General features: G+C 34.7%; 2 pseudogenes across 1 annotated transcript; one reads left to right on the top strand and one right to left on the bottom strand.

The window, feature by feature from the left end:
- Positions 1-956: 956 nt before the first annotated feature.
- On the top strand, positions 957-6,793 carry LOC143554217 (putative serine/threonine-protein kinase At1g09600; annotated as a pseudogene).
- Positions 6,794-7,628: 835 nt separating this feature from the next.
- On the bottom strand, positions 7,629-10,932 carry LOC143554218 (uncharacterized; annotated as a pseudogene). Its single transcript, XR_013138964.1, has 3 exons — positions 10,600-10,932; positions 9,359-9,471; positions 7,629-8,539 (listed from the first exon to the last, which is right to left on the bottom strand). The product of XR_013138964.1 is annotated as an uncharacterized LOC143554218 (transcript).
- Positions 10,933-17,012: the final 6,080 nt, after the last annotated feature.

Genomic DNA, 17,012 nt, shown 5'->3' with positions numbered 1-17,012 from the left:
AAAACAATTTTCAATGAAATATAACATTTTTTTAACAAAAATGCTATTACCTTTAAGTTAACGTTAGATATGATTGTCACATAAGGATACATATATGGTCATATTGAACTCGACTCATTCAAATGGCAAATCGATACAACTATGTGGCCTTCTAACGATATGACTGGAATCCGAGCTCCTATGCTATTGCTTGAAGCTTGAAACAGAAAGAGAAGATACTAACGGGATGTTTTATAGTCGAAGTTGCGCCTAATGCTTAATATTCTAAGTATCTAACTATTAGGTGCTATAGTAGAGAAAAACTCAATTTATCCAATACCATACGCTAGGAATAACTTTATTAGGGTAGTAGCCCAGCTCTTGAAGGGGAAGCACATAACTAACATGGTTCATGTTTATACGATTCATGTTATCCTCCCGAAGCCCCTATGGGTGCATGAAACCCCTGAATTCATTCTTTAACTAGAGGAAGCGCCTAAAAGGGGAGCAGATGGGCTAGAGTACTGCTGATCTTATGAGTAATCGGACCTTGGGAAAGAGACTGTCATCACTGCCGTGAATAAATATGTTGTGTCGGGTGATTGGAATCCGGCTCTTTTACAACTGACTCTATTCAGATCAAGTTTCGAATTATTTGAGTAGCTCTTGATCTAATAGAAATATCTATGTTTCCAATAGAAGTAAAAGAGAAGAAATAATTTTACTAAGAACATTTTTAAAATTTACAAGGACTAAAACAAGAAAGTACATTCAAGGGAACGTTATATTTCCCGCCATTATAAAGCTTCCTGTCATTACTATCAGCATATAGGAAATCTGTATATGGTCAAGCGTATTTCCAGGGCTTCGTTTGAACTGTTCTTTGATTTAGAAGCCTAAGTAATTTCCATATTTTTCTGTAATTATATAATCTTTATCTACTTTTTTAATTAACCATTTCCATGCATCATATAAATATAATCATACGTAATGGACCCATATATATATCACACACTATGTTTGCACTTATTAATAATCTTTCCATATTTGGACTTAGACAAAATCGTATCGACAAATTAGGTATAAAATTCAGATGCGAACCATAATCCAAGGGGAAATCATTTGAAACCCCCGAATCATCCATCTTCTAGGTTACCTCACAGAAACGGCCAGAAATCCATGCATCACAATTTTCAAACCAAAAATATTCACACACAAATCTCTAGATCCAATTTGTGTGGATTCGAATAATAATAATTTGGATCTTTTGGATGCATGATTTCTGGTCTAGGCTTCTTCTGAGTACCTATCCTTCTTGTTATTCACATTCCTTCCTTCGGTTTCCTTGATCACATTCGACGTGTTTCATTCATGGTTGCATTGTTTTGAACAATTTGCATCATTTGGATATTGTTTAGATTCTTTGTTGAATATTTACCTAAGGTTTCGGTTCGGTTAATTAAAAAGGTTGGCATTGTATGATTGTGGGGAAATTAAATGCTTGAATAACTTCTTGCATTTTGTTTTCCCCAAAAGAGGTGTGTGTAATTCATTAATATTCAATCATCATGAAAGTTGTATGAAAATTAATACAATTGTGATTAAAAGACATGGGTGGGATTTGTTCGAAATCAAATTGTGGAAGGGGAAGAAAAGATAAGGAAGAAGAGGGCAAGTTTATTGGAGCACAGGTGGTAGAGCCTGTGAATAAAGATGGTATTGAGAAACAACAAAAAGATAGTAAAAGACAATCAATATCTGAGAGGGTACTAGGTTCAAAAAGGATGCAAAAGATTAAGAGTATAGTTGGTGGGGCCCAAGGAAAGGCGGCGGGATGGCCCACATGGTTAACTTCAGTTGCCCCGGATGCTGTACAAGGTTGGGTTCCTCGAAGTGCTGACTCGTACGAGATGCTTGACAAAGTTAGTACTTACTGTCTTGTTGGTTATACAATCTTGCATCTTTATTGTTGTGTGTTGTTATCATGTGCTCATTGTTATTGTATGTTTGATTCGTTTTCGATAGATGTGGAGTACTTTTGTTCTTTGGTTACTAAGTTTGTTTATACTAAACGAACGGGCATGACAATTTTTTTGTTCATTCAGTTAACGAATGAAGATAAACACATTACACATGTTTGGTTCGTTCAGTTCATTTTTTGTTCGTGAACATTCATTTATGTGCGCACAATTAAGTTAGTTTACTTTCATATGTGATTATTTGTTTACGTTCCTTTATGTTGGTTTTTTACATGCCATTAAAATTTTTAAGGCCTATTGCTACTAGGTCAAGCTTTATGAAATTAAAATATCATTGATTACAAATTACTTTAATTTTTCTAAGTGAAAATTATGTGTATTCATCTATGTTCAGCTATGTTCGTTCGTTAATAATTTAAACAAAAGGTTCACAAACGTAAACGAGTGAATATAACTGAACTAATTTAAATGAGCGAACACTCGTTAAAAATAAACATGAACATCAATATGTTCATTTAACAAGCGAACATGAAAAAACTATGTTTGTTTAACTGTCCGTGTTCGATAGTTTGTTTGATTAGAGTCAAACAAATGAACACGAACATGTCTCGTTCATGTTCGTTAAGTTCCTTTACAGGCCTGTTATTATAGATGGTTATCTTATCCTGATTGTATAATATCACATTACTGTTCAAATCTGCTTTAGAAGTTGGTTTAATAGCCGAATTTTAGTTACTTTAGATTTTAAAAAGTGGTAGTTTTAACTTTTAATGCACAGTTAGTAACATAAGTTAGTATTTTTCTAATGCAGATTGGCAAGGAACATATAGTAGTGTTTACAAAGCCCGTGATCTGCTAAACGATAAGATTGTTGCGGTAAAGAAAGTGCGGTTTGTTAATATGGAACCGGAAAGTGTCCGTTTTATGGCTCGTGAGATCCAAATATTGCGAAGATTAGACCACCCAAATTGTATGAAGCTTCAAGCTTTGGTCACTTCAAAGTACTCAGGCAGCTTATATCTTGTTTTTGATTATATGGAGCATGATCTTGTTGGCCTTTTACATTCTCATCAGAAAGCCCAAAAGTTCACTTTGCCTCAGGTTTCTAATAATTTGTTCTTATTTCATGTTTATGAATTATGATGAAAATCTGTAGTATAGATTATTAGATTCTTTTGGTTGTTATTAGAGGTGGTAAGCTTGTGCATGAAATCGAAATAACTGAATGCAAACAACTGAATTTATGGATTTTAATTTTTTTTACTTTGAATTTTAAGTAATTTATAAGAAGTTATAAATATTGTAACCCAAATATTTTTAGCTCAAATACATAATAATCGATTAATTATTAATTAACAAAAAAAACCAGACTCGGATTCCTTATATTGAACCAACCTTTTTTCAACCAAAAAATTTCATGCCCAAATTGTAAACCCAAACCAAACAGTTTTAGAAACTGAAAGACCGAAAAAGTTAAAAATGAACAATTTAAAAAAATTCAAAAACCGAAATTTTTGGTTTTTGGTTTGATTTGAGCGCAATAGCCCAAACATACATACCAAAATTTAGCCAAGACCTAAAAACAACTGAAACCGAACTTGTTTTAAAAAACTCAAAAACTGAAATTTCAGTTTGAGTCCAAAACGGGCCCAAACCAAAATACCAAAAGAGAACCCATACCAAATAAACCGAAACCAAACGGTTTTCAAAAACTAAAAACCAAAATTTCGGTTATTGTTTAAGATTTTACCCAAAGTGCCCAAACCGACCCATACAAGGTGGAAAGAAGAGCCATTGGGTAGTGTTAAAAATGTAAATAATTTGTGCATTAATTATGTCTCAACCCATTTGGTATGTTTCTATTTTTGTTCATTTTTTTCTTTTTTGAACATCTTTTTTATAGATTAAATGTTATATGCAACAATTTCTTCGTGGATTGGAGAACTGCCATTCTCGTGGCATTCTGCACCGTGACCTCAAGGGTTCAAATATTCTAGTCGACAACGATGGAGTTCTCAAGATTGGAGATTTTGGACTGGCTGCACGGTTTGAACCGGGTCAAAAAGAACCACTAACTAGTCGAGTAGTAACTTTATGGTACCGAGCACCCGAACTATTATTTGGTGCCACGTCATATGGTGTCGCCATCGATATCTGGAGTGTGGGCTGCATTTTCGCTGAGCTCTTTTTGGGCCGGCCCATTATGCCAGGAAGAACAGAGGTATGTTAATGCTAATCTTAATGTTATTACTTTTAATACTTTTGGTAATAATGTAATGTTAATTTCATTTGCTAATTGTTTAAACTAATAATGACATGAAATGTTAGGTTGAACAAATACACAAGATTTTCAAGCTTTGTGGTTCACCCTCAGAAGAATATTGGAAAGTATCAAAGTTACCTCATGCAACTAAACCTCAACAACCGTATAAACGTCGTATTATCGAGACGTTTCAACAATACTTGCCTCCTTCGGCTTTGGCCCTTTTAGATACGTTACTTACAATCGAACCGGATGCACGTGGGACCGCAACTTCAGCACTTGCTAGTGAGGTATAATTTTAACATGCATAAAGATTTTTGTCTTTTGTATATAAATAGATTGATCAAAGTTTTGACCTGCATAAATGGTAATTTTGGTACACTTTCACTTTATCGTATTAATGGTATCTTACTATTTCTTCACTGTGATTAGTGAATCATGCCAATAATCGTGTTAACAAAACAAGTTTTGAATCTTTAGGACATTCATATATATGTAATCAACATAGATTCATAATTTAATTGGATATAAACATATTGTGTTGTGTAACCACTTATTAAACATATCTATGTTAGTGCTTAAAAAATGACACAATTGTTTAATGTGTCGTGTTCAGGTTTACTAGTTGTGTTAAACGAGTCGTGTAGAACGCGACTCATTTAACACAACAATTCTAATTTACCAGCTGTGTTGATAACTGAAATGTTGTTATGTCCCAGTTCTTCACAGAAGAACCGCTTCCTTGTGATCCATCCGAATTACCAGTATACCCTCCAAGTAAAGAGTTTGATGCGAGGTACCGCGAAGAGGAAGCTAGAAAGTACGTTAAATTCACAAGTTCAACATAGAATGACCACAACAACCCTTGTTCTGCATTTCATCACCTACTAGAAAACTGAAGCTATGAAAGGACGTGCCTGAATCTGTTAGGATGGGTGCCGGAGAATTGAAAGCACAACCTAAAGGACAGGTTGACCCGTTTAACCCATTTATTACAACCCTCTGACATGTTTAACATGTTTATAATTTGCTTATAACTCGTTTAAAACCAGCCAGGTCATGTTCGGGTTGACATGTTTAGCCATTTAATTACAACCGTTTAATCAAACATGTTGACCTGTTAGATCCATTTATAATATAACAAGTCTCTTAACATGTTTACAACTTGATTGTAATCTCCTTACAGCTTGTCAGCCCGTTTCAATAAATGAGTTAAGGCGCACATGTCATGTTTTGGTTACACGATCTTAAGTTACGTGTTAGGGTTGATGTCTTAAACACATATAAACATATGGGTCTTGTCAATAAACAACTTTGTAGCTTGTATGCTTTAAAAACACACATTTAAGATACTCTCAACCACATTTTTAGCTGATTTTTTTACCTGATTTACCGTTAGAGCATGTTAATTATAACTATTACTAGTTATTATCAGGGTTTATTAGTTTATGGCCCATAGGCCCATGTTAGGTTCCATTTTAATTACATGATTCAGTTAAACATGAAGTCACAAGTAAATAGGCCAAAATTACCACTTTGTATTCTTGAAATTCATCTTATTAATAATATCCATTTTTTTTCATTTCAGGGACCGGTGACCGTCAGAAAATATAACCCGAATGGAAGATCCAAAAACAGATTTGCATATTATAACTCCGAGATCCACCAAAGTGCTATGGGAGCATTAACAACCTTAAAGACGACGCGATCGGCACAAGTTTAAGGATGGTGCTTTTAACCATGGATCATGCACAAAAAAGACCAATGAGCAACATGCATCCAGTACAAGAATCCACCAAGCCCACAAAAACCATGGTAAGCTTCATACTATTGGTTTGTTAACTCAATGTTAGACTAGTTCCCATTTTAGCATTTAACAATAACTACTATAAAGACCCGCATGTTAAACCGATAAAAAAATAACTAGATCAAAACTTTATAAAATAAAATCAAAATCTTAACATAAATCCACTTCATTTGCCGTGGTGAGTGAACTGCGGAAGAAAAATGACGTCGAATATGTATACAACAAAATATTCACGCAGAATCGTTGAGGGGCCATATATTAAATATAAAAACTTCATGTATTGAGATGTTGTAGCATTTACATAAGTGAATAGTAAAACTATTGCAAATTATGATTATATATAATGTGAGTCATTTTTCAGGGCCATGCAAAGAAGATAAGCAGGGTTTATTCTGGACCGTTGATGCCACATGGCGGAAACACTGACGACATGCTTAAACGACACGAAAGACAAATTCAAGATGCGGTTAGAAGAGCACATGCAGACAAGGCCAAAAGTAGATTGGATTGAAAAGTTGTTGCTGATGGGAAGTCAAATGTTGATGTTTGACCTTGAAGTGAGATATGTTGTTGCTGCAATGAAACATGAAGCGAAATCGGTTGAAGATTCTAATGGTTGATGATGTGGCTTTCACGACAGAATCATTAAAACCATATACAAGTAAAGCATACCGTTGTAAAGTACAGAAATTGGATCGCATTTGACTTTGAAGTTTGAAAGTCAACGGCTTTGCAGTTTAAATGAACAGCTGCTGGTGTTATAGGATCGGGTTAATCGTGTTTCCTAATTAAGAAAATATAACATTTCTTTTCTGTAGAATTACTTGCCCGTTAATTGTGATCATTTTGAACTTTGAATCTAAGTTCTAGACGCAAGATGTATCAAACTCACCCGCCCCGTGTTTTTAAAGACAACGAATTGTTACTCTTCTTACAAATTATTTAAGGAAAAATCATCAAAATAGTCAATTTGCACTAAAAAGGAATAAATAAATATTGACTTATAGAACTTTAAAGACAGACATATCCAAAACCAATCAATAAGTTTTTTTTTTTGAAAGATAAAAAACCAATCAATAAGTGAAGCCGGTTAAGGAGGCCGGAATTTAGATGTAAAAATCATTCAGTAGATAAAACAACCAATTTAATAATTACACGTGTAAAGTGTTAGCTGGATCTTAGGAGACGGCTAAAAGAGTCGGCTATATTTGAGCCGGTGGAGAAAAAGACAAGTCTAAATCTTATGCCGTTTTCCTCTTTTAATAACACAGCTAGGTATCATCTTAGTCGTTGACTAAAGGAGTAAAGGGGCTAAACTTTAGACGTCAACAAGCATATAACCAGCTTTGTAGCCACCGGCTAAGATTTAGCCGCCTGCTTTTCTGTGTCGTCAAAGATAATGTTGGCTCTTTTAGCCGATGTGTAATATGTAGCCTATGGTTACACACGTAATTATCTGATTGGTTATTTTCTGGGCATGTACTTTATAATGTTTTTAGTGTTAGCTAAATTCCAGCCCAACTTTACTTATATGGTGATTTAAGATTGGTTGGTTTTTCAGATATGTATAATTTGAAGTGATAAAAATCAATGTCTATTTTGTCAAGTTTTCTGGATCAAATAGCCTATTTTGGTGAGTATCCCATTATTTAATGATGCTCACAAGAAGTCACATTTATCAACATGTACCAAGCATAGCACCCTCTAAGTTAAAACTACCATAGGTTCATTTACAGATTGTAAAGCAAATTTCTACTTTAATTCTGTACAAATTACTACTTGTAACAATTATAAAACAAGTAAACTTTTATCCTTAAAACACTTCCATTTTATTTCAACTCAAATAACCTCAAAACAAAAACTATAGATCTTGCTTCGGCTTATGGCTCAGCTCCATCAGCTCCAAAATCTCTTCCCACAAACCCTCTGATGACAAACTGTGATTCCTACCAAACACCAAATTTGAGCTACAAGCCGCCACATGCCAGAAGCCGGCTTCAATCTCTTCTTTTAGCTGATCAAGCTGCCAACCAGCATACCCGACAAAAAACCTAAAATCTTGCGGTTTCAAAACCCCGGTTTTCACTAAAGCCGAAGCTTCATCCAAATTGTTTCGTGAACCAAACGACAAAGCAGGAACAACTTCTTCAAAGTTATAAATGTTTTTTTCCCATTTGTTTTCAACAAGAATATGCTCGCCTCGAGGGGCCCGCCAAAGTGCAACTGACACTCGGAAAATGTGGTGGATAAATGAAGATTTGTGGGTTTTGTGTTTTTGATTTTTTTGTAAAGTGGCCGGTTTATTATTACTCCAAACGGGCCTTCGTGAGGGTGTCGAGTGCCCGAGCCGAGAAGAAAGATGACGGATCTTTCAAAGGTTTGGACTCCGTTGAGCTTTTCGGTTGCAACAAGGATGCAGCCTGTCTCGGGGGTGGTCAATGGATGGGCCCATTTTGACCCTAGACGTTTGGGCTCGTGGACCACGCCTTCATCTTGTTTGTTAAGCATTTGCTATATAACATACCGAACAAATTTTAGTTATTTAAAAGTGATTACATGATATTTATAAGGCTCACTCTACATGCCATACGAGTCGCATAACATGTTAGACTAGTACATATACGGGCTATAATGTTTTTACGGGCCATATGAGTTAGTGTCTTCATATTATACAGCATATATGATATGATACACTGTCACAAAAGTGATTAACGTGACCACTGACAAAAGTCATACAACCCGTATGACAATTTTCTCCCTGTCATACGGCCACATGTGATGACATCATGTCGTCACCCAGTGTATGTATAGCATCATTACTGATGCATATATAGCAACACCCTATTTAAAATCAGTATTTGACAGATTTTGATTAATTAAAAATTTAATAGATAATGTAAGGCTATATATGTAATTACTCGACCCGTTTGATAATAAATAACAGAGTATATGATCCCTAAATAATTAGATTATTGTAGGAACATAATTTGTAAAATCTTGTTAATAATAAATCGAGGTGGCAATTACGATCTGTCAAATAAATAAACTTAACTAAAGTCTAAAAGGGAAGTAATTCAAAACCATCTAATTTAATACACACAACCTCCCAAATTTTTTTGTTCAAATAAAAATTGTAGCGATAGTAGTTTTCTAACTATAAATGATGCATTTAGTATTTTCAAAAGATGGACAAAAAGTGTGTGTGACACGTTTCAACGCTGACTCATTTTGATCCGCTACCCGACCCGCCCATTTTGCAACCTCTACTCCTTTTAGTTGATGTTGATATTTTACATAAAGAACATGGAACACGATTCAGAAATATATTACCTGATGATTCTTATAAAGAATGGCTCTAAACTCTCTCCAGTCGGTAACTTTATGATGGGACTTTGGTGTACCCGTATCACTAGGTCTGTTGCCTTCAGAATGATCACCATTGCCTATAATTTAAAATAACACCCCAAAAATTAAGATGTAACAAAGAAATTAACATTAAAAATTGGAAAAGATCACATTTTTTGTCATGTGGTATGCTGGAAACTACAGATCGGTCCCTAAACTTCTTTTTTTACGCTTTTTGTTCCTAGTTACTGTGAGTTTGTCCAATTCCGTTCATAAAACGCCGTGTGCACGACACATAATCAAAAAATGATCAAAACACCCATCATTTTATTCTTAAATTCTTATTTATTAATACAAATTCATAAAACTCTGAGGAAACAAAAAAGAATTCAAAAATAATGACTGGACATAATCAGTAGCTCTTTTCACTAGTAATCATATACCTAAAAGGCAAAAATGCCCTTAATAAGGAAAAATCAAGAAAACTTACGGACCACAAGCACTAACGAGAATATAGGTAAATCATTATAGAAGAAGAGGTAAGGTTGTCTACATCTTACCCTCCTCAGACCCTACCATAGCTTTGCTATTGGTGGGATTTACTGAGTACGATGATGATGTATGCTTGTAAGTTGTAAGTACATGTGTATCAGTGTATGTATAGGCATAAATATGATAAGTATAAATATATGTATTGGCATATATATACATATACATGTGTGCGCGTATGTTTGGAACACTTATTGATAAGTACCCAATGTATAGATATACATCTACCATCGAGAAAGTTAGGCGGCATGGCATTTGGTCGCATACTAAACATAGATATCATCATTCAATAATGTTTATTTTTACCAAGCTTCATTTTTGACTTGTTCACACATTGTAATTGAATCTAAATTAGGATATATCCTATATGCAGATCAGATTATTAAACGACTTTGCACCTCCTAATCGGACAAATTTTGTCTTAAAATCTATGTTGAGTCACTTGAGTTAAAAAAAATATAAAATAATAATAATTTTTTTAATGAATCCAAACCAATTTTAATCAAATTCATCAAAAACCACAAAAATTAAAGCTTTTGAAATTACTATCATGGGTTAACAATATAGTAATACCAGTATAATGAACTGATAATCAGAAACTAAAATTAATACAAATAATTGGTACATAATTAAAAGGTGGAATTGTAAAAATTGAAGATGAATAACAGAAAACCCACCTGCAGAAGACGATGAATCGGAATTCTTGTTTCCGGTAGCTCGTACGACAAACGAACGATGAGAAGAAACGGTCTTGATGTCGAGCAGGTGTCTGTTAGAAGCTGTGTTTCGTGATTTTAATGAGGAATTAAGGTTGTCGTACAAGTGATTGTTGGTGGGTATGTAAGGGCATCGTGTTGCAGGTTTGATCTGTACGGACAACAGATCCATATGGATTGATTGAAATTGAAATGGTTGATGGTTTAGGTTAGGTCGAATTTGCAGAGACCATAATAGTGGGAGAGGAAGTGAGTGGGTGAGTGAGAGAGAGAGAATGGCAGATTGGCAGGTGATAAACCGTTTATTAAAGTCAAAAAGGTGAAGCCAACGACGCTTCTCTCACGTGCCACTTCTATGCATGTGAACCGGGTAAGTTCATGGGTCGGGTCACGGGTGGGTAATCAGTAAAAATAAGGCTTTAAAAATTTTAGGTTCGACTCTATCTCGATCAGAAGTGTAGAAATCGGGTTTTTCTATTACTCAGTTCCGGGTCTGAAACTAGAATCGGGTATTAGTCATACCCGGGTCGGCTTCGGGTATGAGTATTGTCTCTAAAAATTAAACTCTATACACCGGGTTTGGGTTATGTATAAAACCGGTATTTGAATACCCTATTTTCAGGTATAGAAAAAACTCTATTTTTGACTTTTTTTTTTCCGGGTACAAATTGGGTTTTTTAAGGCGCTGCATTTTTTGGGGTGTTTTATGGTAGTTTCGGCTATTTGAAAAACCCGGTTTCGGTTTAAGGTATTACCGGGTGAAAATTGGGTCTGATTCCATATAAGGGTTTTGGTTCTGAAATGCATATCTTATGCATACCCTACGGGTAGCATCGAGTGCGGGTTCCGGTAGTAAAAACTTGGGAATAAAGAAACCCGGTTCCGGTTTTTTCCGGGTTCGAGTTGTTTGTGCCCATCTGGTCTTGATGAAGATCGGCTCGTTGGTGAACGAGACGAGCAGTTTGGCTAGGTGTGTCAATGAGCTGGGCCTAGGCTAGCTCGTTTAAATTTAAACTCTAAATCTAATACGAGATAGTTTAAACTTTTGTAATTTTTTATGACTCATTTAAATGAGAAATGAATAATTGATGGACTAATCAAACCACAAAACATAATTTATCTACTTAATTCAATTCAATTAGTTATAACTGATATATAATATGAATTGTTAGCTATATAGCTGGTTAAAGTTTAAATTAAACTAAAAGATATTAATTAAACTTTATATAGAATAAAATGGGATAATATGAAGTTTTGTTTGTAATGTTGGTTCATTGAGTGCACGTGGTAACAATTTCCCAAGTTAACTCATTGGAACTTCCATGACTGAACACAGTCTAAACCCACGAACAAATCTAATAAATTAGAAAACTGCAATTAAAACATTAATATTAATATATATGAATTATAAATGTTATAGCATTCTAGTTTTGACTAGGTGGTAAAAGCTTTTGCTATTGATCAAAACTTGATATGAGACTAGATTTTCTTTAGAGTAGTTTAAAAGTATTAGTATACAGATGTGTATAGTTATTTAAATACTATACATATCTAGTATCGTAAGAAACCGACTGAATTCACGTCAACTTATCATCTTAACGCTCGAGACCAACAACTCTTGAGTTTTACCACCACCCATATTTTACCGACCTGCCCGACGCAAGGCGCCAGGTAAATACCTAGTTAGTCTTTAAAAAGAAAAAATAGAAAGATAAAGTTGGTATGAAACTAGGGTTGTTCACGAGCCGAGCCGAACCGAGCGAAGGCTTGCTCGTTGCTTGGCTCGTTTACAACCGAACCGAACCGAACGGTTGAAATTCGAACAGAGCGAAAACCTAAACGAGCGAAATTCGAATCGAGCATTTTTCGATCGAACATCGAGCGATTTCGAGCATTATTTATTTCTTTTTCACTTAAAATTTTCAATAAGAAACAAATTTGAAGTTTGTAAATAATATATTTTATAAATAAATTAATAGTTTATAAACAAACGTGTAATAGATTGTAATATTTTATTAAAAATAAGTTTGAAGTGAGATATAATGATCATGTAAACAAACTTTTAGTATTGTAAAAATTTGAAGCGATCAAATAAAACTATAAAATTGACGAAATATGAAAAATTTTAAGAGGTAAAAATAATTGTAAGCTTATATTTTTGTGTTTTGTCTATATATTTATATATTTGTCCATATATAATTATCTAATTAGTATAAATTAGAAGAAGTTTGGTGCCACAAACTTATAAAGTGTGTTATTTTTATTTTTATATATGTAATAAGAGTTTTGTCTTTAAACATATATGTTGGTGTTGGTTTGATTTGTATTGTTTGTGGTAGATGTTTCTTCAAGACTGGAACTAGGGATCAAATCTCTAATGGAGCAAAAAGTTGGTTATTTTTTTTTTCAAGTGTGTTACTTATGATTTTGGTTATTTTTTATCCAAGTGTATCACTTATGTTTATGTATATATGTTTATGTAAACGTGAGAATTGTTTATCAAAATAATTTTGGTACGGGCCGGATGATAAGTGAAACCGACCGAATTCGCATAGAATCATCGTGTTTTGTTTTAGTTCGGTACCGCAACGAACTTAACAAAAAAGAACGCCAATTTTTGTTTTGGTTTTAGTTTCGGCACCGTAACGAACGTGACGGGGACCGACCAAATTTGTAGACTCATCACCTCAACTCTCGGGATCGACAACACTCGAGTTTTATCAATGCCGAGTTTTACTGACCGACGTCACCTCATTGGTCAACCTCAATTTTTATATTGTTTTGTTTTATTTTTTGTTTCAGTTTCGATATCATAATGCACGTAACCAAAACCGACAATTCGCGTGCACTTACCACCTGCTTTGGTTTTACCACAGTATGGGTTTTACCAACCTGTCCCGGCGCAACGCGCCGGGCAAAACACTCGTTATATATAAAATAAATTAAAAATATTCGAGCCGAACCGAACCGAGTAGACCTTTACTAGTTGCTTGGCTCGTTTACAACCGATCCGAGCAGAGCGGCTCGTTTTCAATCGAGCGAAAAAACGAGCGAGCAATTTCCGAGCGAGCTGCGAGCGAGTTCGAGCGACGAACAGTTTGAACGCTATATATGAAAGTATGAATGTATGTTCCAGTCCATGATCAAGCAGACCAAGAAGAGACGCATCAGCCCTGTCCAGCTACTATAGCCCACACCAAGCCGAGAAGAGTTATCCACTATTCGTCTACCTTTCTTTTATTTAGCATGCATTGGTGCATTTTTTATTAATTAGTTATCTTCCATGTAGTTACGTTCCTAAGAAAACGTTCTTAATTTCCTTTTTCTTGTATGTAATATTTTGTTATAAGTTGTATGTTTCAAAAAAAATAGTTTAGTTCAAAAGGCTTTTGACCTAACGGTATTAAGGTGTTGGATAAAACTTTGTTATTTTAGTGAGGTGTGGGTCCAAGTTCCGTAGTTATATATAATAAAGTTGTAATTTCAAAAGTGTTTTTGAGTTGCAATTTAATAAAAAAAAAAAAAAAAAGAGAGAGAAAATTGTTTTAAATTGATCTTTATGCATATGCATCTTTGGAGACTGGTCATCTCGAACCAATCATAGTCGATGCTTTCATTGCTTCATCTTAACAATATACATCACCAGTGGATGTGATCAACTTAGTTGTTTTTCAAAGTGACAAATCCAAATTGATTCGCAATTGGATATTTACTTTTTAGAATTTAAATAAAATAATATTATTTTTCCCTCACCTATAGAAAACTAAATCGGAAACCCGTACCTTTATTTTAGTTTCGACTATGAAGTTTAACTGCTAATTAACAATTGGTTAACCTTAACATCTCAAGGTGAGTTTAACAATAAATAAGGTTAGGTTTGAGCTAGAGTTTTTGGTCAAACTGCGTGCATGATTAGGTTTCAGGATTCTTAAAATTTGGAAATTGACATCCCAACCAAGATTCACATTAGAAAGGAATCTTCTAGCCCAAATTGATTCAAGTAAAGACTTTATTGAGAAAAAACACACACACGCGTTTCTTGCGATACAACTCAGATAAAAACGGGTCGACTTGGTTTGTATTTATGTGAAACGGGGCACGACGACTTAGACGGGCAACTATTTACAAATTTCTATTAAAATGGACTAAAAAGTGTCATCAATGTCGGCCCGACCCGGTATCATATATTACCCATTGGCCCAATTATTACTGTTACTAAACTTGGATTGCCTATAAATCATGAAATATTGAAATCATGCCCGATTGGAATGCAAATCAAGTATTCATTCCCGCTTAATATTGATAGCGTAAGTAATAGATTTTAAGTATTTTGTTACACATTTCAAGCAAAATATGAGCCAGCATTTCATAGGCATGGAGCATAATTGCTGATGATTGATGTAAGCTTTTATGTGGTATTGGCATGTGTACGTAGCAGTTGCACCCATCAAAAATTTCAAATGCATGTTTCTTGTATAAATATATAAAGGAATAATTGAAATGACAAAAGTCACAAAATTAAGGAAAAAGAAAATGTTGACGGGTCAAGGATTGTGAATTGTTAATTTCAGTCACTAGATTAAAATTTACAATACAGGATAAATAAAGTAAATACAATCCCATACAATCATGTGTTGTAATCTAAATATTATACAAATAATATTCAATAGTATACACTAAGACACCCCTCAGTCTTAGCGGTAGGAGGGTGAACACATAGAGTTTGACTTAAACTTGTGGAAAAGTGACTTTGGCAGTCCCTTGGTGAAGATATTTGCATTTGGGTAATCAGCTGGTGTATGAAGAACGTGAACAGAGCCAGCACGAACCTTTTCTCGAACAAAGTGTTTGACTATTTCAGTGTGTTTGGTGCGTTGGTGTCGGACAAGATTACCCGAGAGATAAATAGCAGATATAATGTCACACTAGCAAATAGTTGATGAACGAACTGGTACATAAAAGTTCAAACAAGATGTTACATATCCAACTCGTTTCAGCAGCAGCGCTAGCAATGCCACGATATTCAACTTCAGCACTAGATCTAGAGATGGTGCTTGGCGTTTTGAAGACCAGGAGATTAGGTTAATTTCGAAAGATACACAATAACCGGAGTTGGAGGTGTCGCGAGTCAAGTGATCCTCCCCAATCAACATTAGAGTAGGTAGTAAGGCCATAGATTTATGGGGAAGGATGTGAATACCATGGTGCATGCATCAACAAACATATCTATTGGACTGCATAATGATGCAAGGTTTGGTAAAAGTAAGATATTGTGAATAGATATTTCTAAACAAACTCATATCCGATTATTAAAACATTTTCTAAATCCGTCAGGTATTTATCGGATAATTCCCCATCAAGTTTCGGGTTAATAATCGCGTTTTTGACAAAATACCCCTCGAAATTCTCTCCCAAGAAAATTGGTAAAAAAAAAATTTCAGTCTAAGTTATTATATCCAAATCGCATAAATTAAACAAAATTACTAAATGCTCTTTTAAGACCATCCTCTATGGTGAGGGGCTTCGAAACCCCTCCACCATGACACGTCAACGCCACGTAAGCAATGGGGGGCATCGAAGCCCACCCCGCTATGGTTTAATGCCCCCAAAGGCGCCCTTATATATATATATGCATATGTGTGTGTGTGAGAGAGGGGGACCCACATTCACCATGAACCGCGCCGGGTGTTGGGTTGATGGGCAAGACGGCACCCCACCACCAAGGGCGCCCCTTGGTGGTGTTAAGCGCCCAACGGCGCCTGCAACATCACCCAACGAAGCCCCATAGTGAATGGTCTAATAATGTGGTTTTTTTGTTCAATTTTTAAAAAGGCAAAAGGTAGATGAAAGATGTTGGTTTGTGAGGGGCATAGTTGTCTGTATTAGTTTCTTTGTAATCAATCACACATGAAATTCCAGATTAGCTTGCATAAGTCAACTACTACAAACGAATCCAATATATATATATATATTTAAAAACTAATATATATATATATATATATATAAAGTTTTGTCGGGTACGTACATCGAGTAAGTGGGTCAATGTTATCAGGTAATCGGTTCGGGTAATCCAGCATATTACAAATCCTTACCCACGAAAAATATCAAAACTAATCACAAACTCATCCTAACATGTAATTAAAAACCAATATCCCTTATATTTTTAATTCTTTAAGCAATAAAAGTATATAAAATTAAAATAGTGAGAAATGTATTGAAAATCCAAATAGATAATTTTTAACAAACTAACAGGTATGTGTGATACCCAACATGTAATGAGTAAGCGAGCGTACTGACAGGTATAATACACAATTAATGACAGGTATAATACACAATTAAACAATCGAGTATGGATTACCATTTATTACTCCAAT

This window comes from Bidens hawaiensis, unplaced genomic scaffold (genome assembly GCF_021521415.1).
Source record: "Bidens hawaiensis isolate Kalapana, Puna unplaced genomic scaffold, B.hawaiensis_p1.1 tig00017565_1, whole genome shotgun sequence".
Taxonomy (NCBI): Eukaryota; Viridiplantae; Streptophyta; class Magnoliopsida; order Asterales; family Asteraceae; genus Bidens; species Bidens hawaiensis.
Note: the sequence above shows the minus strand (reverse complement) of the source record. Positions and strands in the feature narration are given on the sequence as shown.